This window comes from Prionailurus bengalensis, chromosome B2 (assembly GCF_016509475.1).
Source record: "Prionailurus bengalensis isolate Pbe53 chromosome B2, Fcat_Pben_1.1_paternal_pri, whole genome shotgun sequence".
Lineage (NCBI taxonomy): Eukaryota > Metazoa > Chordata > Mammalia > Carnivora > Felidae > Prionailurus > Prionailurus bengalensis.
In genome coordinates this window covers 102,524,780-102,549,528 of record NC_057349.1, presented here as the reverse complement: position 1 = coordinate 102,549,528, position 24,749 = coordinate 102,524,780, and the positions used below count along the sequence as shown (strand labels likewise).

General features: G+C 39.8%; 1 long non-coding RNA gene across 1 annotated transcript; it reads left to right on the top strand.

Annotated features, from left to right (window-relative positions):
* The first annotated feature begins 1,152 nt into the window (after nt 1-1,152).
* Nucleotides 1,153-20,254, top strand: LOC122489889. Its single transcript, XR_006299036.1, has 3 exons — nt 1,153-1,722; nt 9,533-9,619; nt 19,057-20,254. It is a non-coding gene; the product is annotated as an uncharacterized LOC122489889 (long non-coding RNA).
* Nucleotides 20,255-24,749: the final 4,495 nt, after the last annotated feature.

Sequence of the window (24,749 nt, the reverse complement as noted above, 5' to 3'; positions counted from 1 at the left end):
TCGGATGGACTCTTTCTGAACATGTGTAAGTGTGCATGCAAGCGAGTGTGTTCTTTCTTGGAAGGGAGGGAGGCAGCAGCGATGAAATGCTAAACAACCGGATTGACGATTACAGTTCTAACGAGAAACTGCATGTTGAAAAATAGCAAGAAGATCCCTGAACGCTCCGGTCTAGCTTGGGTTCGAGAAAAAGCTTCTGTAAGAGGACACAGAGCACCTCCAATCTGCACCCCTCGCCACCAAAGAACCAGACTCTATTTGTGTGTGAAAGACAAGGCACTGATTTAAAGAAGGGGAGGAGGCGGTCAAAAATCAAGGATACAGCCTAATAAACATTCTCCTACCGCCTACATTTTTGCTCCCAGAGTTTTCACTCGTTTCCACATCAGACCCTTTTCTTGTTTACGGTTAGTAATCCTGAAATGAATAATCTTTTGCTTATGGAGAGGAGAAGCAGTCGAGAGAATGGTTCATTTCTCCTGGTGTTGGCTCGGAATTCTCACAGTTTTATTTTCTGCTTATTGTAGGGAAATGGGTCACACTTTGAGTGAAAAAGATGGTTGGTTCAAGCCAATAACTCTTTGTTCAAGTATTGCTTTGAAAATCACCAAGCTGTACATCGTTACACGAAGCTTCGTCTTCTCACTGCCCACTGCCTTCAGATGCATCATTCACTCACGAAGTCATATTCCCCAGAGCTGGTGGAAAGACGTTTCCGTAGAAGTGTATCCTGCCAAACATGTTATCACCCTTAAGGGAGCCCGCTGGCCTGGCCCAAGCCCCCAGCCGCCGAGGTGGACGCGAATTTCTTGTATTAGCGGAGTTCCAACTTGAAAACCCAGCTGGGCTGATCCAAAACCACCATCCAGGCGATTCCCAAAAGCTCATTTAAGGTTGTTGCTAGCCCCCACCCCCAACGTGAATCGTGCCCCTTCCTCTGCATCCCCCTCCTAGTTTTAACTTGGGGGGATTGCTAGCTCGCTTTCGGATTTTCTCGCAGACGCGTCCTCAGCCCTCCATTTGGGGGCTGCTTTTATTGCTCCTTTGTTACCAGACTGCCGTGTAGCTTTCCCCCCTTTTCTTTCTCGAATGCCTATTTGCCTGGTATCGGCTTGTCTCCCTGGCAACGGCCACGAAAGATTCGGAGCCCCGGACGGGGGGAGGGGAAAGGGGCGGAGCCGGGGGGGTGGTCAGGGAGTGGTGGAGGGGAAAGAGAGGCCGAGCGAGAGACAGTCAGACAGACAGCGTAGCAGATGGCCGCGCGAGGGGGCGGGGTCCAGGCGGAGCGCGGGGGGACCCCAAGCGTCGGGGCGCGAGGGAACCAATCAATTCCCGCAGCCGCTCCGGGGCTAGAAAACAAGTGTAGACGCAGAGATTCGCGCCCCACCAGCGGTCCCTAGTTTACGGTAGAAAACACGATTTCCTTTCGATACGAAAGCGTATGTAGAGCGTAGTTCGGAGAGCCGGCGGTCCGCAGTAACTGGCTGGGGGAGGCGGTTTTGCGGCTGCCCGGGGCGCTGAGCGCTGGGGCAGTTTCTCCTGACCTCTCCCTGCGTCGGGCCAGCCAAGGGGAAAGCCTCGAATGGGAGAGAGGGGTGAAGGCAGAGGATGGGTGAGGAAGGAAAGGGCTGAGAAATGGCAAGAGCCCATCCTGCCTCGGAAACTACATAATGGCAGGCAAGGACCGCCAGCAAGACTGGAACCAGTACAAGTTGCACAGTTGTGAGTATACAGTCCCTCAGGAGTTGGGTGTTCTCGCGCCCAGAGCTAAAGGTTCCAGATCAAACGCTAAGTGTACAAATATGATTATTTATCTAAATATAATTAAAGAACCCCAGAATGCACGGTGAAAATGTAAAACAGGTAAATCCCCATAACCAACTCACCGAGAGGAAACAGGTATTCTTTTTTTTGTGTGTGTATTTTTTTCACCAGGGACTAGGCTCTTTATTTCTAAGATGATGGTAATCTGTATATGATCCTAGCAAAAGAAATATTTATTTAGAATACCTCAAAGTTATTTTTCCCTTAAATTGTTAGCACTGGAAGGAAATGTTTAGAGATATTTACACAAATTCTTGGGGGTCTTACTCTGTGCCACACGTACCGATCTAGGCCTTGTTTTCACATCAGTGAACAAGACAGATGCGGTCCCTAGCCTCAGGGAGCTTACATTTTAGTAGATCGTCTAGTTTCATCTCCCCCACCAGGTGAAAAACCAGGCCTATGGAAGTTGCCAGATTTTGTCAGAAGGTAGAAGCAGGAATGGAGCTCACCCCCTTGATTCCAAGTCCCCAGCTTCTTCCACTGCTGCCTGGTGCTGTCTGGCCTTCACCTGATGGCACATACTCACTGGGTAGTTCCCCTCATTGGTTCCTAGTTTTATTTATTTATTCAGCTGCTGCTAAGTACCAGGAAGAGGGCTAGACATCAGCTGACACCAGAAGTACAAGGGCATGGGCTTTCCTCTCATGGAGCTCTGGCCTCATATTATTATCTCTTAAAACTTCTTAGAATGTGGAGAAAGAGAACAAAAGACAAGATTGTGTGCTAAAACAAACAAAAAATAGTAAAGAGGACCGTTGTCTAGATTCCAAATTAAATATGCCTTTTTCATTCGAAAGCTTTCATTCATTCACAGGGCATGAGATCCTACTGTGTTTATGGTGTTGTGCTCCATATTTCATCCTAGATTTTATAGTACCTGAACCTCAATTCCACTGCAATTAATTAGTTTGGAATATAGTGAGTAGCAAAACAGACATGGTCTCTCATTCACTCAACAGATATTTATTGAGTTTCTAGCATGTGCCGGACATTTGGAACGTATCAGGGAACAAAAGAGACAAGAAATCTTTACGGACCTTACGTGCCAGAGTGGAGAGAAAAACAAAACTTCATAACTATAAATAAGCAAATTATATGGAATGTTAGAAGCATGGAAGTGTTGTGAGGAGGGGGGAGCTAGAGAAAAGTAAGGGAAATGGCAGAATCGAACACTGAGATTGCAAATCAGTTTATAACTGTGAGTGGTCATATGTACTCTGAAGGGAGATGCAGGGTGCTATAGGATAGTCTAATTTAGTTAGGAGAGTTAAAGAAGGCCCTTTTAAAACAGTGACGTTTAGGGACACTTGAGTGGCTCAGTCAGTTGAACGGCTTCGTGTTCCATGGTTTTTGCTCAGGTCATGATTCCAGGGTCCTGGAATTGAGCCTCGCATCCGGTTTGGCACTGAGCGTGGAGTCCCTTTAAGACTCACTCTCTCTCTCTCTCTCTCTCTCTCTCTCTCTCTCCCCCCTCTGTCCCTCTCCCGCATGTGTGTGCTCTCTCTCTCTCTAAAATAAAACATATTAAAAAAAATTATGAAGGGGCATTTGGGTGGCTCAGTCGGTTTAGCGTCTAACTCCGGCTCAGTTCACAATCTCATGGTTTGTGAGTTTGAGCCCCATATCCAGCTTTCTGCTGTCAGTATAGAGCCTGCTTAGGATCCTCTGTCATGTCTCTCTCTGCCCCTCCCCTGCTCTCTCTCAAAAATAAATAAACATTTTTTTTAATGTAAAAAAAAAAAAAAAGCAGTGACATGCAAGTGGAAACCTGAGGGAAAGTAGGCATTACTTAGGTAAAGAGTTGGAGAGTTTTGTTCAGATGGACAAAATAGCAAAGCTCCTGAGGAGGGAAGGGTTCAAATGGTTTGGGAGGAAACTCAAGTGATTAGTTTGGACATATTTTGACATGCTCGTAAAACATCTTAGTGGAAAAATTAAATGTGCAGATATAAGAATCTGGAGCTCAAAGACTGGTTTGGAATATAAATATATATAGATTTGTGGCCATTCCATATATAAATATTTTCTGAAGTCAAGTCTGAGAACATGTGAAAGGCAAGAGATTCCAGAATCACACCCTGAGTAACTTCTTTAAGAGGCTGGGTAGAGATTAGCCAGTTATATCTCAAAAGAGCTAAAAAAAAAAAAAAAAAAAAAAAAAGAATTTGATAGTATAACATAAAATAAAATAATAAAACAATGAATAGAAAAAAAGAGAGAGAGAGAGATTGGGTAGAAAAAGAGCCTAGCTGGCAAAGAAGACTGCGAAGGAACCCCCAAGGAGTAGACAGAAAACCAGGAAAATGTGGCGTCAGGAAAAATCAACGGAGATTGTGTTTCAAAGAGTAGTGGTTAGTTTTGTAAAATACTGGTGAGAAGTCAAATAAAATAAAGACTGAAAAGTTTCCATTGGATGTTGCTGGCTTTAGAACAGGATTCTGTATACAGAATACAGAAGTTATGAGTAACAGGCCCCAGAGAAGCTTTTACAGTATGTTGAGAATGGAATCCGCTTCAGTGTTGAAGAGTAAATGGTAGGTGAAGAAGATGACAGCATAAATGGCCCTTTCTTTATGAAATTCAACGGGGTAGAGTGTGGAGAGACAGGGTAGTAGCTAGAAAGTGATGGTATACTGCTTTTTTGTTTTGGGTTGTGTTGTCTTGAATGGAAGATATTAGAGCAAAGTTGACTGCTCTGGAAATTAATGCAGTAGACCTTTCTACTATAGGTAGATATATGCAAGATATAAGCGAGAAAAGGAGTAATGAATGGGATGAGGTTCCCTAAGAATACAGGAGGGGATGGAGATATAGGGCACATGCTGAGAAACTGGCTTTTGAGAGACCTTGTTCCTTTCCTTAAAAAGGGAAAGAAGAGGATGGCTACAGATTTACTAGAAGGAAAAACGGGAGAATTCCCTTCTGATGGTTTCTGTTTGTCCTTGGAGTCATTAGCTAAGAGTGGGGGAGAGTTGGAGTTTAATTGTGTTACAGAAGGTATGGAATGATGATTGGGAAACATAGGATTGAGATTTGGGGGCACAGTAAGATTTCAGAGCAATCATGAGTGCCCATTTGAGGTTGATAAATCCTACTGATGTCTCATCAGCATATCAGGCTTTCTCATATGATGATTTAACTGAACGATAGTGTCCATTATAATCCTCTTTAAAATCACCAGCCATTCACTTTCTCAACCTATGCCCAAATTGTGTTGCACCCATACAGTCAATAGCTGCACAGAAGTAAAATATGGATTAAAATGACTCATGGGGCGCCTGGGTGGCTCAGTCGGTTAAGCGTCCGACTTCAGCTCAGGTCACGATCTCGCGGTCCGTGAGTTCGAGCCCCGCGTCGGGCTCTGGGCTGATGGCCCAGAGCCTGGAGCCTGCTTCCGATTCTGTGTCTCCCTCTCTCTCTGCTCCTCCCCCGTTCACGCTCTGTCTCTCTCTGTCTCAAAAATAAATAAACTTAAAAAAAAATTTTTAAAAAAAATAAATAAAATAAAAAAAAATAAAATGACTCAGAGCTCATAATGCTCCATTACGGTTAATCCTATATGATTTCATGCAGATGTGTGTAAACTTAAAGAGAAAGGGAAGAGAATTTACTGTGTGCCAGGCACTGCACTGTGTGAGCCTATGCTAGGCTTGTGTTTCACTGTAACTACAAACCCCATGGACTCATATTGTTGTTTCCATTTTACAGATTTGGAAATTGATGCTCAGCAAGTTTGAAAAGTGAAATACCGCTAGTGTGTTAGCCATTGTCTATTGACGGGTGTCTGATTTTAGGACTCTCATAAGGTCTCAATTGGTTGTAACATTGCAGTGGGACCAAATATTTTTGTATGTAGTAGGAGTTTTATTAATTTTTTTCATTCTTACCGAATACTGAAACTTTCTTTAACTTTAGGCTTTGTTTTAGTGCTCCTTATTAACTGTCCAATACCACTCAAATAGAAAGATTCTTGCATAGTCAGGAAACATCAGTGTCACTGGTTATCTGATACGGAGACTCAAGGACTAACACCTGTACAATAGGAATGAAGTTTCTGGAATGTTGAATGCCTTCCAGATACATTATTACAAAACCACTATAAGTGTGAGTATATTTTTAGTCACTGCTCTTCAGGCCTCTCAGTTCAATTAGCATAAGATTTTATATTTGAAAAGGTTACCAAAGGGTGGGATACATTCTAGATTATAGAAGTGTAAACAAAAAGCAGGAAAAGTAAAAATCTTAAAGGAAAAGTTTTCTCCAGAAATTCTCAGTCAAAGCTTTTCTACAGTAGCATTTCCTAGAATTTGTAATATTTACTCTCCAGGGGTAGGCCGAAAACTTTCCATATCATCTCATGAAAGAACAGAGTTGGGAGAGGGAGATAATTACCATCTCCTCTTTGTTTCCAAAGGTAACAGACAACTAACCGAGTGCAATCAAAGTTTACATTAAAAGGATCAGGTTTCTAGTCTTACAGAATTACCTAATTAATTGTCCGACCAGAAGTGACAGTATAAAATTCATATGGAAAAAAGTTGACTTTTCAGGCGTGATAGCGTAGGAACCATGCAGAGCATAATTTTTCATTGTTATTTGAAAGCCATAAATACTTTCTGATATTAAAAAGTAGATTAACTTCCTGCCTAGAATGAGGTACTTGAACTGTGTGTTTCTTGAAATTAAAGTATAGAGTTATATCAAACATTTATTTTTATTCCAAACGATAATGTCGTGTTTTTTTTAAGAAAAGGGTACGTTTAACCTTTATAAATCACTTGTTGCAATCTGTAAATGGACAAGTTTTTATTAAGCTGCTGCTAAACCAGACCTGTTAGGTCTGCTCCAGTTGGATGGATCTTTCAAGTATGTTCAGCACACCGTTAGGCTTTCGGATGGGCTGACTGAGAAGGTCACTGACACTCGTTTGTTCAACAGATAGTTATTAAGTATCTACTTTATACCAGGCTCTGCCTAGTGCTTTGCCTACTCTGCCTTATTGAATCCCCAAGGTAATCTTACAAGGTAGAAACCATTATTTCCATTGTATTCCAAACCAAGTCCTCCAGGCGTTACATAACAGGCTGGAGTTTTGCTGCTCATAAGTGGTCTGGGCTGGGTTCTGTATCCAGCTCTTGGTAGTTCCAAAGCCTGTGACACTGTTTCCCTGGATACCATGCTGCCTTAGAGAGAATAAGAATTTTATGGGACGTTTCCAGTTCTCTTGGAGGCTACAAAAATGCCCGAGACACTAAAAATTAACCAAAGAATATGAAACTTTATTTATGCATCCCTAGAGAAGTATCTAGGGCCACATCCATAAAATGAGAATTTGCATTTAAAGAAACACACACACACACACACACACACACACACACACACAGAATCTCAGGTCAGATTCTTGACCCTGGAAACATACTTGGTAACTTTATCCAGAATACAGTCACCACAAATTAGACTGTGTGTAATTGCATAAAAACATGGTTAGGTTGCACCCAGAATTTACCTCTACCTTCCCTAGGGACAAAAGTGTGTGTGCTGCTTAAGGGAGTGAAGTCACTTGGAATGTAGGTAAAAGAGTGTGTCGAACTAGAGAGGAAGTTACAGTTGGGAAGGAAATCCACATGAGATGTGTGGCTGGGACATGAGATTAGAGGTGAGAGGGTACAGACAGACCTTCACAGTGCCGCTCTGGGAAGATGGTAAGGGTGCCTGGGAAGGAAGAGAATCTCAGCAGGAAAAGCAGGGGTGATGACAATGAGGCATTCTTCCATTAAGGACACAGTTGGAATTTGATTTACATTTTGGTTGTAGGTGTAAATGTTTCAAGTTAAAGCAGTTTTGCATATATTATTTCATTTAATACCTACAGTAAATTCAAATACCAATTAAGTTAATCTCCTCTTATAAGAGAGTTACATAATTTGCTTGAAGTCCTATCTATAACTGCCCAGATCAGCCAGTGCCTGTGGTCTGCAGGGACGGGTCGACTTTCTCACTGCCCCATCCTGCTGTCTCTGCCCTCGAGGGCCATATGCCTTCCACTCCTATCCCACTTTGATATTTAATAAAAAAGATAGTCACGGCATGTTTGTAATCGATTTTGAGTTTTATTCTCATTGCTTCAAATACTGCTTCTATGCCGATGAGACTACAGTCAGCATTTCCTGTCCTAACAGCTAACGCAAATCCCAGATCTTCATTTTCTGCTGCCTCCTTACTGAGCTGGGCATTGCCTTGTGTATATTTCTTACCCCCGCCTCAAATTGAGGTTATCATTTTCCCATCCAAATTAGCATCATGTTCTGAAAGAATTTCGTTAGGTTTCTTGGAGGCATTTTTGAATCATTCCTCTCCCACATTTTCCAGGCAAAGAACAGAACCAGATATAAGACCTCAGAAGGGTTCAGTATGGCTAAACACTCTACCACCAATTAGAAATAAAAACTAAAACAGGGGCGCCTGGGTGGCTTAGTTGGGTTAGTGTCCGACTTCGGCTCAGGTCATGATCTCGCGGTCCGTGAGTTCGAGCCCTGCGTCGGGCTCTGGGCTGACAGCTCAGAGCCTGGATCCTGCTTCAGATTCTGTGTCTCCCTCTCTCTCTGCCCCTCCCCCACTCATGCTCTGTCTTTCTCACTCTCAAAAATGAATAAATGTTAAAAAAAAAAATTAAAAAAAAGAAGTAAAAACTAAAACAAAAGATTACCTAACAAACTAAAAGCTGACATTTTTGCTTGTTTGGGCAACCTGTAAACCTGTCTTTCCCCAGCCACCATCTTTCTTTCCCATCTTTTTAAACACGTGATCCCTTGTGTTGCCTTTTCTCCCACTCAAATTACCATTGATTTGACTTTGCAAAATATAAAAATAGTTAAATAGCAAAGGGAGGATTGGAATTCTCACCCTATGATTTACTGTAGCCCAGAACACCTCATGGATCATTCTTGTCAAGTTATGTTGCTTTTTTTTCTTTCAAACATCTCTGGTATTTTCTCCCTTCTCAGTTTCAAACTAAAATCAAAGCTCAAGGTTCTTGATTCTTTTGTCTGAATTACCTCGTAGATAGTCTCTGCCTGCTCCAGGGCCTTCTATGCCACAGTCATCTCCCCTGTAACTCCCTTGATCAAAAATCAGCAAGATTCTGTCCATATAATCTCTCTTTTTAAAAATTTTTTAATGTTTATTTATTTTTGAGAGAGACAGAAAGATAGAGTGTGAGTGGGGGAGAGGCAGGGAGAGAGGGAGACACAGAATCCGAAGCAGGCTCCAGGCTCCGAGCTGTCAGCACAGAGCCCGACTTGGGGCTGGAACTCACAGACCGCAAGATCATGACCTGAGCCTAAGTGGGATGCTTAGCCAACTGAGACACCCAGGCGCCCCCTGTCCCTATAATCTCTAGGCAGAGGCTAGTTTGGGTCACTGAGTAGCAATATATTAAACTGTCCCTTACAACTGTTTTATCTGCCTCCTGGCAAAGAACTAGTAATTACAAGATCTTAGTATAGCCCCATTTAATGTACTTTATAGAGAGAAGATTGACGAACTTAAGGATACTTCATAATTTCAAACAATTTAAGAAACCAGTTCTCTACCAGCTTCTTTCCTTAGGCGTTAAAAAGGAGCAGGTCTCAAGGGGAGTGTGAACTGATCTCCCTTTCTGCTGAGGAGAGAATCGTAATTTTGAACTTTCTATGTCCTTTTCCAGGTTTGTGCATTTGACTCAGCTACAGCAGTAGTTGTACCGGGAGGGGCAAAATGTCACCCAAGAGGTAGAGAAGAAAAATAGCAATTGGTAAGTAATAGACATTTCCTCCCGATTGTGTGGCTAAGACAGGTTTTTTCTTCTTGATCGAAATATTTTTTTTTTTAATTTTTTTAACGTTTATTTATTTTTGAGACAGGGAGAGACAGCATGAATGGGGGAGGGGCAGAGAGAGAGGGAGACACAGAATCTGAAACAGGCTCCAGGCTCTGAGCTGTCAGCACAGAGCCCGACGCGGGGCTCGAACCCACATACCGTGAGATCGTGACCTGAGCCAAAGTCAGATGCCCAACTGACTGAGCCACCCAGGCGCCCCTCAAAGTATTTTTTCATGTTCTCAGCATTTCATTTTCTCATACTAACACTTTTTTTTTGGCTGGGCCTCTTGTTTTTTTCCCACTGTACTTTAAATGTCCTAAGTATTTCTAGTGAGTTTATACTATACACTGTCCATTAATTGACTAAAACAGATAGTGATTTTCTCTACATTTGTTTTATATTCTTTTCACCAGATACAAAAAATATCTGTGACTTTTGAAGTTACAAAATCTGTATTATTATCATTGTGATGTTTTGAGAGTACCCCATAATAAGCAAACAAAGAACTGTTATATTGTAGATATTGTCATTACTTTATTTTTTGATGTTTATTTATTTTTGAGGGAGAGAGAGACAGAGTGTGAGTAGGGGAGGGGCAGAGAGACAGGGAGACACAGAATTCAAAGCAGGCTCCAGGCTCTGAGCTGTCAGCCCAGAGCCTGACACAGGGCTTAAACTCAGGAGCTGGGAAATCCGACCTGAGCTGAAGTTGGATGCTCAACTGACTGAGCCACCCAGGCACCCCTTTTTAAAAAATTTTTTTTAATGTAGACATTGTCACTACTCTTTAAAAAATAATTTGATTTTCAATTTGTCTTTTTATTGACACAATCAAAATACTCATTCAATTTAGTAAGGGAAAACAGTAAAAACTTGACACAATATAAGCAAATATCTGCCTATATTGTTTTTTCCATATTTTTTCATTTAATTCTTATGTAAGAATTTATTAAGCCCTTAATTAGTCGTCAGGACTATTTCATGAAACATATTAAAATGTAGTTAATGTCATTGTATGGTTATGTATTATATTGCATATTATATATACACATATATGTTATATAAGATACTGTTTATATGGTACATTATATATTATAATATATAATATAATTATGAGGGTATGGTTATGCATAAACAGGATAAAATATGAAGTTAAGAATATTGATTTCTAGGGGTACCTGGGTGGCTCAGTGGGTTGAGCGTCCAACTTCGACTCAGGTCATGATCTTGCAGTCCATGCATTCGAGCCTTGCGTCAGGCTCTGTGCTGACAGCTCAGAACCTGGAGCCTGCTTCGGGTTCTGTCTCCCTCTTTCTCTCCCCTCCCCCACTCCCACTCTGTCTCTGTCTCTCTCTCTCTCTCTCTCAAAAATAAACACTGAAAAAAAAATTTAAAAATATTGATTTCTGTTATCATTATATTAGCACTTATAGGAACAAGCAGTTCACTTTATCACTTTATCAGAAGCCATCAGACCAATGCCAATCTTCAAATCAGTCTGGGGAAAATTTCTCTTTGGGATGGACCTTATAAGCCACATGAGAAACTAACTCTGTCTTAATACTTCATAATTATACTATATGATGATGATTTTTATTACTATACTCTATCACCCACTTTGATCACTGACTTTAATAACACTAACACCTTCTAGGTACATTAAACATTTCAGTATTCAATTAAATTTCAAAATATAGGTTTATTCACCGTGCCTTTGGCTGTTTCTAAAATTACTACTGGTCTTTAGGGAATTTACCACTCCCAGCATGAAACAGCTGTGGTGTAGTAGGACTACAGGATTTGAGGACAAGAGTTCAATTTCAGGTTCTGTTGGTAGCTATGTTGTGACCTTCCACAGTTGACTCAGTTTCCTGAACCCAGGTTTCCTCCTTTGTAAGATGTGGATCAAAATTCCTCTCTTAAAGAGTTGTTAAGATAATGTATTATTATCATCGTTGTTTTAAGGTGTGCTTTGTAAGAAGTTTTCTGTTGAGGGGCGCCTGGGTGGCGCAGTCGGTTAAGCGTCCGACTTCAGCCAGGTCACGATCTCGCGGTCCGTGAGTTCGAGCCCCGCGTCGGGCTCTGGGCTGATGGCTCGGAGCCTGGAGCCTGTTTCCGATTCTGTGTCTCCCTCTCTCTCTGCCCCTCCCCCGTTCATGCTCTGTCTCTCTCTGTCCCAAAAATAAATAAACGTTGAAAAAAAAAATTTTTTTTAAAAAAAGAAGTTTTCTGTTGAGATTTGAACAAATATAGGAGAGACAATGAATATTCTGAGGTAACAGAGGTGGCACCTAGTAAGTAAGCTCTCAATAAATACTGGGTTTTCTTTTCATCTTGGAAAAAGGGGATTTGGTAAAAAAAAAAAACCCTGAATAGATTTGGAAGTAAAATAAATAATCAAAGCATCTATCAGCAGAACAGTTATTAAGTACTTATTTGTAAAGTAAGGATTTGCAGTGAACCCGCCATTTCTCAACCTCTCCCTTGGGCAGAATTCCCAAGGGAGAATTCCCAGAATTCCCAAAGGGAGAAGCGGACAGGAGACTGCAGAAGGCCCTAGAAGGCCTGTAGTAGAAAAGGCGATTCCATGTGAGTAGTTGTCTTTTTCTTCCAGCCAGCCAACGGCTCTTATGAAGCAAGTGGGATTATATTTCTTAATTAATGTCAATTTTAATTAATGTTTAGACTTCTACATGATTAAGCAAATGCCATATCCCCACATTTTGCTTTCCTTCTATCTTTTCTTAATCTATGCTTCTCCTTAAATATCCTACAAACCAGAGTTGTTTAATATAAGTGGTTGTTTTGTCCTCTCTCCTTGGACATCTCATCCGGTCTTCGTTGGGAAAGCCAGCAGAGAGAGTCAGGGTAAAGGACAATTAGAAAAATATGCACCATTAGACTTTTTTAAATCCCACCCTCCTCATAGAAGTCCAGAAAGAATAATGAGCTTTCTTCAGGTTCTCTGTCTCGTTCCTTTTTTTTTTTTTTTTTTTCCCTGAGAGCCAATTAAAAATCTTGTTAGCAGCAATCTGTTAACTTTATTTGTACCCTGGATTTCTTTGGGCAATATTTTGTTATCCTTATGCAAATTTTATTTTTGCATGTTTTTTCTTCCAATCTTGAGAAAAAAAAATATTAAATAAAGAGATAATTTTCAACAATTGTAATCCTCACAGTGATTATGACTGTCATCATGATTACAAAATGTGAAATGTGTGAATATGGCCGGAGGCAGGGCTCTGTCTAGTGGAGCAGTTAAGAGTTCTGGAATCAAATACACTTAGCTTTGGGTCCAAGCTCTGTGAGGTCAGCGTTGATATCATTTCCATGATGGGAGAGATACCGAGGCCAGGGAAGGTGAAGCAATTTTCCCTAGAGTGCCCTGCAAATATGTAGCAGAAAGTGATCTCAGAGGCCTGGTAACTGGGTTTAAACATTCCCTTTCCCTTACAGAGCAACAACCTTAGAATTTCGTAGAAGATTGGATGTCAGTTTCAAATCTTGTTCTGTGTATTGCAGAGGCACCAGTGTCACGTGATTCAGGGTTGATGTCCAGCCCAGAGCATGGCTGTCCCGAAGGTGTCATAGCAGTAGTGGCCCTCTAGAGCTGTTGTTTCCTCTAGGAAGAAATACAGCCTTTTAGGTGAGACCTGTACTCAGTATTATACGTTTCAGTATTAGAAGTTAAGCTTCTGTATTAGTTTAACCTTATAAAAACTAGAGCTATTCACATAAATATGAAAAATAAGGAAAAGAAATGAATGTGTCACAAAAGAGAACTCTAGACTTTGTAACTGCAGGTTTAATATATGACCAAGTAGCTCTGCATAAGGTGGGAGCTATGTTAATAAAAATACTACACTTGGTAATTCCTATTTTTCCATAAAAATTTTTTTAAATATGAAATTTATTGTCAAATTGGTTTCCATACAACACCCAGCGCTCATCCCAACAGGTGCCCTCCTCAATGCCCATCACCCACCCTCCCCTCCCTCCCACCCCCCATCAACCCTCAGTTTATTCTCAGTTTTTAAGAGTCTCTTATGGTTTGGCTCCCTCCCTCTCTAACTTTTTTTTCCCTTCCCCTCCCCCATGGTCTTCTGTTAAGTTTCTCAGGATCCACATAAGAGTGAAAACATATGGTATCTGTCTTTCTCTGTATGACTTATGTCACTTAGCATAACATCCATAAAAATTTTTAATGAGAAAAGGTATACCTGCTTGCTATAATTTTTAACAAGCAAAAGAATATAAATATTCCCTTTCATTATTCCTTCTTTTAGAAATTCCTCTACCTTCTGTTAGCTGGTCGTGCTGTATCTTTCTGAGCTTTTTTTTCCTGTTCATTTTCATGCTCACACACAGATACATACATGAGTTTTACAAGTACCGTGAATGAAATTATTCTGTATAGTCTTTGTATTCTATTTTGTGGCTTCTTTTTAAAACTTCGTATCTTGAAGAATTCCCCTAAGAGTACAAATAGAAAAAGCTCATTTTTTTTTTTTTTTAAAGAGAGAGAGAGAGAGCAAGGGAGTGGGTGGAGGGGGAGAGAGAGAGAGAGAGAGAGAGAGAGAGACTCTTACGCAGGCTCTGTGCTCAGTGCAGAGCCCCACATAGGGGTAGATCCCATGACCCCGGGATCATGACCTGAGCCAAAATCAAGAGTAGATGCTCAACCAACTGAGCCACCCAGGCGGCCCAAGAAAAAACCTCATTCTTCTTAGCCACCACATCATATTTCAGAGTTCATATAGAACTTTTAAAATGTATTTAGTAATTCTTCCTACGGATGAATATGTAAGCTGTTTTAAATTTTTCTCTATTATATTATTAATACTCATATATACATTTGTCCAGATGTGTAGGTATTTTTGCAGGATGGATTGTCAAAGTAATATTGTTTCATCAAAGGTTATGATTTGTTATCAGAATCTATAGCATATTGATGATGTTGCTGAATTGACCTACAAAAATGTGATTGTTTATAGTCAGGTGAGCAGTGATGAAAATGCCTGGTTCCCCATTTCCTTGTGAAAACTGCATAATATCGGTTGTTTGGTGTTTTGTAATTTGATGGGAAATAACTAGTAAGATCAGTGTTGTTTCACATTTTTTATCATTTTTTTTTCTTTTCCTCATTCTTACTCTTTTACCTAATTATATCAGACTGTCTTTTTATTTTTGAAGGAACTTTATACTCTTTACATATTATAGCAATTTACCCCCTTTCTGTTTATTTATTTTTAGCTATATAGAGAGAGAGCGCATGTATGCAGTTGGGAGAAGGGCAGAGAGAGAGTCCCAAGCAGACTCCGTACTGTGAGCGCAGAGCCTGATAACAGGGCTCGAACTCATGAACCCTGGAGATCATGGCCTGAGCTGAAATCAAGCATGGGATGGTTAACTCACTGAGCCACCCAAGTGCCCCACCTCCTTACTGTTATATGTTGCAGATTATTTTCTTCCAGTCTGTCATCTCTTTTAACTTAGTGTGTGGCCTTTTGTTGTGCATAAAAGTTTAGTTTCTGTCTGTTGTTTTCCTTATGGCTTCTGGGTCTTCTGTCTTATTTAGGAATGACTTTGCTCCCTTAAAATTGCTCCCTTAAAATTACGTATATATTTTTCTCGTGTTTGTTATATTTTTAAAAATGTTGTGATTATTAATTCAATTGGAACTTATTTTGAAAGGTAGTGTGAGGCAGGGGAGGGACACAGAGAGAGAGGGAGACAGAGAATCCCAAGCAGGCTCCACAGTGTCACTGCAAAGCCTGATGTGGGGCTCGATCTCATGAACCTTTGAGATCATGACCTGAGCTGACATCAAGAGTCAGATGCTCAACTGACTGCACCACCCAGGCACCCCTATTTTTTTAATTTGTATAACTTTGTAATGTATTTTGATATCTGGTAGGGATATTTGTTCTTTTGTTTTAAAAAGTCAACTTTCTTAGTCATTTATTCTTCCAAATGAAATTTGGGAACAACCTTTTAATTCCAGAAACATTTTCTCTCTAAATATTTGATGGGATTATGTAAAGTTATACAAATTGAAAATCGATTTGTGTAAAATTGACATTTTTTATAATATTGACTTTACCCTTCAGGAACATCACATGTCTCTGTTTTCAGGTCTCCTTTACATCCTTAGGTATAGAGTTAGAGATGTCTTCACTATATGTTGTACAAATTATTCTGAGACAATCTATTGTTTTATCTTTCTCTGATTGTTTTATTTTCTATTTCTTTTTTTACTGAGGTATAACATATTAGTTTCATGTGTACAACATGATGATTCAATATTTGTATACACTACAAAATGATCACCATAATAAGTCTAGTTACCATCTGTCACCATACATGGTAATGAAATTTTTTGTGTGTGTGATGAGGCCGTTTAAGATTTAGTCTCTAAACGCGTTATTAACTATAGCTAGCATGCTGTACATTATAGTCCCTGTTGTTTGTAAATGGGTTACTATAGGATCGAAGGCCAGAAATAGTAGGTGATTTGCCTAAATTTAACTGGTTAGTAACAGAATAAAGATCAGAAACCAAGACTTCTGATTGGTCCCACTCCCCAAAAATTCAGCTTCTTCCTACAGTCTCACTCTTGTCGCTGCCTCTGTCTCTTAAAGGTGACTTCAAGTTGAATAATGAGTCTGAGTGAAAGAAATATAACATAATTCCATAAGTCTGAATCACAAGAAATTGGAAGAATAGACTCTTATAAGGTTAAAATTTCTCAAATTTAATTCATGTTCAAAGTGAGTAATATGTATGTTGATAGAATTTCAGGAGATTTATTTTGTAATGTTTATTTATTATTCATTTTTGAGAGAGAGAAAGAGCTAGTGGGAGGGGCAGAGAGAGAGAGAGAATCCCAAGCAGGCTCTGCACTGTCCCCGCACAGCCTGACGTGGGGCTTGAACCCACAAACTGTCAGATTGTGACCTGAGCTGAAATCAAGAGTCAACTGAAAGGTCAACTGCCCCTGAGAAGATTTATTTTTAACCTAATGTTTCTTTAAAGGCTTCCCATAAGTGGGGCACCTGGGTGGCTCCGTTGGTTAAGCATCCGACTTCAGCTCAGGTAGTGATCTTGTGGTTTGTGGGTTTGAGCCCCGCATTGGGCTCTCTGCTGAAGGCACAGAGCCTGGAGCCTGCTTCGGATTCTGTGCCTCCCTCTCTCTCTACCCCTCCCTCACTCACAGTCTGTCTCTCTCAAAAATGAATAAATATTAAAATTTTTTTTTCAGTTTTGTATATCCTGTTTATTTTTAAATTAGATACACGATATTCATACTTACGTATTAGCTTATTATCCACACTGATGTCTTTTTTTTTAAATTTACATCCAAATTAGTTAGCATATAATGAAACAATGATTTCAGGAGTAGATTTCTTAATGCCCCTTACCCATTTAGCCCATCCCTCCTCCCACAACCCCTCCAGTAACCCTCAGTTTGTTCTCCATATTTATGAGTCTCTTCTGTTTTGTCCCCCTCCCCATTTTTGTATTATTTTTGTTTCCCTTCCCTTATGTTCATCTGTGTTGTCTCTTAAAGTCCTCATATGAGTGACGTCATATGATTTTTGTCTTTCTCTGACTGACTAATTTCACTTAGCATAATACCCTCCAGTTCCATCCATGTAGTTGTAAATGGCAAGATTTCATTCTTTTTGATTGCTGAGTAATACTCCATTGTGTGTGTGTGTGTGTATGTATACACATATATGTATACACGTATATGTATATATATATATATATATATATATATATATACACATCTTCTTTATCCATTTATCCATCGATGGACATTTGGGCTCTTTCCATACTTTGGCTATTGTTGATAGTGCTGCTATAAACATGGGGTGCATGTGTCCCTTCCAAACAGCATACCTGTATCTCGTGGGTAAATGGCTAGTAGTGCGTTTGCTGGGTCGTAGGGTAATTCTATTTTTAGTTTTTTGAGGAACCTCCATACTGTTTTCCAGAGTGTCTGCACCAGCTTGCATTCCCACTAAAAAAAAACTTTTTTAAGGCTTCCCATAAGTGAAACCTCAACAAATCTTTTTAAACACTAATTTCAAACTTCACCTACAAAATAAAGCTATACGACATCATTCCGTTCATAAAATTGAAAAGCATTATAATTATAATTAAGCTTAGCATTTGTCTTTTATTTAGTATGGTTGCAAAGCAGAGTTGTTTGATCACTGTCAACACTTGACAAACTGATGGTAGTTTTAGCAATTGTCAGGGCATTGTAAATCCATCATCAAGTACTTTAATGTCAGGGGGAATCTGCAAATTTCAGTAAATATGATATCAGCATTATTTATCAAAACTTAAAGTAAGGGCAGTAAGGGGCGCCTGGGTGGCTAAGTCGGTTGGGCATCTGACTTCGGCTCAGGTCATGATCTCGTCATCCACGAGCTTGAGCCACGCGTCAAGCTCTGTGCTGACAGCTCAGAGCCTGGAGCCTGCTTCAGATTCTGTGTCCCCCTCTCTCTCTGCCCCTCCCCACTCACGCTGTGTCTCTCTCTGTCTCTCAAAAAATGAATCAATGTTAAACAAAGTTAAAAAAAAAAAAGTAAGATCAGTAACATGGATAGATTCTGGCTTAGTGGTGTATCCTAACAATTTCAACAGGTGGCTAGTCAGGAGGGATGCCTGATGCATTGTGTCCCTCAATTATGCAAAGGTCTTTAGACACTTTCTTTAAAGTAAGCAGATATTTATGCTAATTCCATATTGGAAAGAGAAGAACTCTGAAAGATTTAACTGCCTCTCTATCATTTTTCTCTATTTTTAAGTACAGTGCCTCAGGTAAGATGCCACTGATGCCTGTTAGATCACATCAAACGTAAAAATTTAAAAAAATGAAATGCGTAGAATAGCCCATTTAAACGTTGATCCAGTCAAAAGTAGATTTAGTAGATGATAAAAACGTGGCTCGTTCTGAACCCCAAAAAGTTAGGAAAGGCACAGACTGAAAGGACCAAAGATGAGGGGAGCCGGGTTGCACAGAATGGAGGCCAGTTGAAGAAGTAAAGGTCACAACATAAAATAGAGAGAACGTGGTTTGTCTTGCTTCAGGAGGTATCTGAATTTCCAGCACTTGTGGAGATAGTCATCAAAATGTTTGAGAAAGTCTAGGTGCCATATGGAAGCAGTACGTGAGGATGAGGAATCTGACATCCTTGTTTTCAGGGGTGGCTCCTACCTCAGTAATGAGCGAGTTATGAACCTTCCATGACACCTCTTGGGTGTTCAGAAGCCAGGTGGAGCCTCCCACAAGTGAATGGCAGAACGTGGATAAGCCTTGTATTTTAATAAAATCCTTATGTCATTGTTCACAGGAGTCTCATAGAACTTCTTAGATCCTACTGTTGAAGTCTGTGGCTCCTCTCTGGTGCAATGGATCCTGGGAAGATGTGGCACAGAAGGTAATCCAGTACATTAAGTATGGTTCTTGTACTTTGTTTTGCTGTCCTTCATCCAGTTCCTCTTGACAGAAAACATATTTAAAACAATTTTTTAAAACTTATGTACTTCTTTTGAGAGAGAGCATGAGTGTGGTGGGGGCAAAGAGAGAGGGAGACAATTCCAAGCAGGCTCCTTGCTGACATAGCACAGAACCCAACCTGGGGCTTGAACTCTTGGACTGTGAGACCATGACCCAAGCCCAAGTCAAGAGTAAGATGCTTAACTGACTGAACCACCCAGGTGCCCCCAATGTGTATTGTTTTAAAAAATGAAATGTTCTTATTTTAAAGATGAAAACGTTTAAAATAATTACACGTAAACTTCAGTATCTCTGTTTGTCCCTTGTTCTCGTGCTGCGCACACGAACCCGTAAGCTCAGTCAGGTAAGCCTCCACTCTTTCAGGTAGCAACTACACCTTCAGTGAGAGTACTGGGGATCTGGTGCGCAGATGGGCTGGAAATGGCTGTCTCAGGATATCCATGTACCAGCTTTTTACTGGGGAATTGATGCTTTTTTGGCTGACCCATATCTTCCTTACTAAAGAAGATTTGGAAGGGAGCTTTGCATCATGTAGCTTGCCTGGTTGGCAATTTTGGTGTTTTCTTAGCCAAGAAGCAAGGGGTTCATTAAACCAAGTTTGAACCTTCAGCTCCACTTGGAGAATCGTGGTGGTTGGTGTAAGAATCAGCAAAGTCTTAGAAGTTCCCTGTCGTGCGAGGCAAATTATAATTTGGTGCATAACTGAAATGTGAGTATTTTTTGAGTTGTTTGGTATCCTGGGCACAGAGTTCCCGATAGTCCGTGGCCGGCATCATGTGTGTTTTTTGTGTTTGTGTTATAATCACACGTGACATTTCATCTTCTTCTCACTAGGTGTGTTTCATCCTTTATTTGAATAGGTAAGCCAAGATACAAATCTAGTCTTGAGCCAGATAAATTCGGGTAACACAAAAATTAAGTGATTATTGAGAAGGAAGCATTTCATTACCCTCTTACCGTGTTTTTATATCCAGTAGAACACCAGTATTGGAGATTACAAGGATCTTAAATATGATGGAAGGTACTAACTCCCTCAGCAACATTTTTATGGAAGGGGCCAGTTTCCTAGGCTGCCATAATAAAATACCACAAAAAACTGAAATTTGTTTCTTTTGGTGGTTCATATCAACAGATATTTACTCTCTTAGAGTTTTGGAGGCTCTGAACAAGAAACCATTCCATGTCTCCTTTCAGGCCTCTGATGGTTGCTGGCAATCCTTGGTGTTCCTGAACTAGTAGATGCCTCATTTCAATCTCAGCCTCTATCTCCACATAAATTCCTTCCTTCTGTGTATCTGTGTACCTTCCTGTTTTTATAAGCACTAGCCATTGAATCTAGGGCCTACCCTAACCCAACATGACCTCATCTTAATTTCATCTATAAAGACCCTATTTCCAAATAAGTTCACATTCTGAGGTTCTGGGTGGATGTGAATTTTTGGGAGATATTATTCCACCATTCCAGAGGGCCATATGGTTACTGTTGGAATGACTCAACCCTGTTGTAGCATATAAGCAGCAATAAACAATACATCAATGAATCAGTGGGCTATGTTCCAATAAAATTTTATTTATGGACACGGAAATGTGAATTATATGTGATTTTCACATGTCATGAAACATTGTTCTTCTTCTGGTTTTTATCCAGCAATGTAAAAAAATGATTCTTAGTTTGTGGATCATAGAAACAGTTAAGAGATGGGACAGGGAACAGCCAGATTTGACCCACGGGTCATAGTTGGCCAACATCTGATAGATAGTGTCGGTGGGCAGACAGAGGTAACTATCGGGTAATTTTCCTTCCTTCTGCTCATAAACCAAAGAGCCAAATTTGTGGAAAACCTGTTTGTGATTTGCATCAAGCAATTTTTGTTAGATAGCTTCATGTTTCAGCAGAGGGAAAACCAGACTGATCGGTAATGATGCTTGTTTGGCAGCATCATTCCTGATACGCTTGCCAAAATTTTGGAGAGGATTTTGTTGTCAAGATTAAGAGGTGATGCAGGCTTAAATGAAGAACATGACCTGGAGTCCTTATGCTGAAGGATTAGAACATTTCCCTCATGGGCTCGTAGTATTCCCTGTGCCAAATGTTGGAGTATACTTTGGAGGTGATTTTAAATTAAAGGCATTTTATGACTCAATACTACATGGCATCCTTTGAGATGTTGTCAATCCCTAGATACCCATTCAAGGCCAGATATTAGATAATACTCTGCACATCTGCATTATCTTCTAATGCTAAGAGTTCCCAAGTCATCTAGAGGCAAAGTAAACCTGAACTTTCTGATTTATCGTGTGTATTCTTTTTCATCAGATGTATATGATACACTTTTTTAAACTCATTGTTAAAGACTGTGATTATATATATGCCTTTTCAAATTGCAAAACAGATGCATGATCTTTATAGGAAATTTGAATAATGCCAAAATGAGTAATATAAAGAGTGAAAGTTTCCTATAATCCCAATTCCCAGAGATAATTTCTGAGATCTTGGTATTTATTTTTCCAAAAATTTCCACCCCATGTAATTGCGAAAGCAAATGAAAAAGTACACTGAACAGATAGTTTCCATGTTTTAAGGAGATGGAGGGAAAAAGCTCATGAACGTAAAGAGCAAAACGTATGACTAGGTATACAGATAGTCCCCAACTAACAACGATTCGACTTCTGACTTTTTGTCTTTATGATGGCACAAAAGTAGTATGCATTCAGTAGAAACTGTACTTTGGCAGGGCTCTTGGGTGGCTCAGTCGGGGAAGCATCTGACTTCGGCTCAGGTCATGATATCGCGGTTCGTGACTTCGAGCCCTGTGTTGAGTATATGGAACCTTACATAGAGGTTGCTGACAGCTCAGAGCCTGGAGCCTGCTTCTGATTCTGTTTCTCCCGTTCTCTCTACCCTCCCCCACTCACGCTCTCTGTCTCTCCCTCTCTCTCTTTCAAAAATAAATAAACGTTAAAAAAAAAAAAGTAGAAACTGTACTTTGACGTTTGAATTTTTATCTTTTCTGAGGCTAACATTATTCATATACATATGAATATATATATATATATATGTATATATATATATATATATATAAAACAATGATATTATATTATACCAGGCAGTGGCAACCAGCCACAGCTCCCAGGCAGCCCTGCGATCATGAGGATAAACAACTGACACACTTATAACCACTCTGTACCAGTACAGACCTTCTGTTTTTTGCTCTCAGTACAGTATTCAATAGAATATATGCGATATTCAACAGTTGTTATAAAGCAGGCTTTGTGTTAGATGATTTTGCCCAACTGTAGGCTAATACAAGTGTTCTGAGCATGTTTAAGATATTCTAGACTAAAATATGATGTTCAGTAGGTTAGGTGTATTAAATGCATTTTCTTTCTTTCTTTCTTCTTCTTTTTTTTTTTTTTTTTTTTTAACAAAAGCAGGCTTCATGCCCAATGCAGAGCCCAATACGGGGCTTGAATGCATGACCCTGAAATCGAGACCTGAGATGAGGTCAAGAGTCTGACATTTAACTGACTGAGACATCCGGGTGCCCCTGAATTTTCAACTAAAGATATTTTCAATTTACGATGGGCTTATCAGTGAGTAGAGGAAGATATGTAAATTGTGAGTAGAGGAAGATATGTAAATATCTAATTATGCATTGAACTCATAGTATGCTGATAACAGGATATGAAAAAGTCATATTTCCTGATCTTAAGGTATATATCTTTTGTTTTTGTTTTCATTCCAATAAGCAGAGAACGACCCACCGTAAGTAATGACATATATATATATATATGTATATCAAAATCTTATTATTCAGAAACTCGCTAGGCCTTGGGTTTGGCAATGAATCTTTTCTCTCTGCTACAAAGAAATTCTAAACAGCTATCCCTCCACCTTCTTCGAGGACATCAATATTTTAGTGAGGTTTTACATCAACACATTTTAGTAGAGGTTTTATCTACTGGGAATTGAGATATCTTGTGACCTTCAGTTTGATCTAGGTAGGAGTTGATTGCCAGGATCTGAAGTGGATTTCAGTAATAACTGGTGTGGTATATGTGCTTAGTAGCCCAGAACAGAATGGCCGAATTATCACCATTCTTCGATGACATGGAATCTTGTATACAAAAGTGGATAGATAATCCTCCATTCGCACACAAAAGTGGATAATCTTAACACTTACAATATGCCTGCAAGTTGCCAACATCCTCTATTACTAGTGTCTTAGGGAACAGTATGGGCTTTGGAACCAGACAGACCTGGGCACGAGTCCTAAATTTACCCTCACAATGTGTGGAGCCATAAGTTACTTTAACTCTGAATTTTCTTATCTGCAAAACAGGAATAAATAGTACCCACTTTGTACAAGTGTCATAAAGATTAGTGTTAATGTGCGTGTGAAGCACTGAGCCGGTGTCTCACATTTAGAAGGAGCTCAAAAAATGTTACTTCTTTTTTATTGTTACTATTGGAGAGATCTTTAGATGATCCAATCCAACTCTCTTATTTAACAGGAAGAAATTGGATTCAGAAGGTTTATTGCTCTTAGGTTCCTCGGGTAGTTAGCGGCAGGCCAGGAAGGGTAATTTTGACACTCTGATTCTTCCCCCATCTTTTCATTCACTGAATTCATTCATTCATTTATTCATTCTTTATTCATCATTTATTATGCAGCCATTAAATTCCAGTTATTGTGCTGAAACCTGAGAATATAAAGGAGAATAAAATGCAGACTGTCTTGAGAAACTTACAGTCTAATGGAAGACAAATGCATAAATAGATAAATTATTGTTCAGTTTGTTAGATGCTATAAGGAAGTTATTTTATACATATTTGTTAAAAATGGTCTGAATAGTGGCCTGACTTAACTGTGGGGAAACATTAAGGCTTCATAGGGCAGCATGATATTTGAATCTAGCCCTGAAGCACGTATTGAAGATTTGAAAAGCAGCTAAGTGTGTGTATGTGTTTCAGTATGTGCTTGGGAGGGCAATGGTGGTTGCAGGTGGTGGAAAAAACAGCCTGTGCAGAAGTTATGATGGTGTTAAAGAGTGTGGCATATTCAGGGCAGCTTGGATAGTTCAATGTGGTTTGGGTAGTGGGAAGAGGTGAGACCAGAGGATGCCACACAAAAGTGTCTGTAATGTAGCACCTCTTTTTCTACTGAAATGCAGTCAAGCATTTTGTGGTAGCCAGAGTCCTAATGAAAGTTAAGTGTACATAAGGGGATAAATGAGTTTTTGTGATAAAACTCATTGGGATGTTTTGGGATAAAACGTGGTCCACCTTCAAATTAACAGGGCCACGATCGAACAAAGAAATTCTGTGTAAGGGTTGACTTACAGATAGTAGGCACTGAATAAGTATTCGTTAAACATTTTTATACAGTGGTCCAGTTACTTTAAATTTACTTTTGATACAAAAATCTAGGACAATATAATAATTTACCCAATTCTGTTAAGTACAATAAAACTTTATTGACTTGTATTACAGTTCATATAATTATGTGCTTTATTGTATTATGG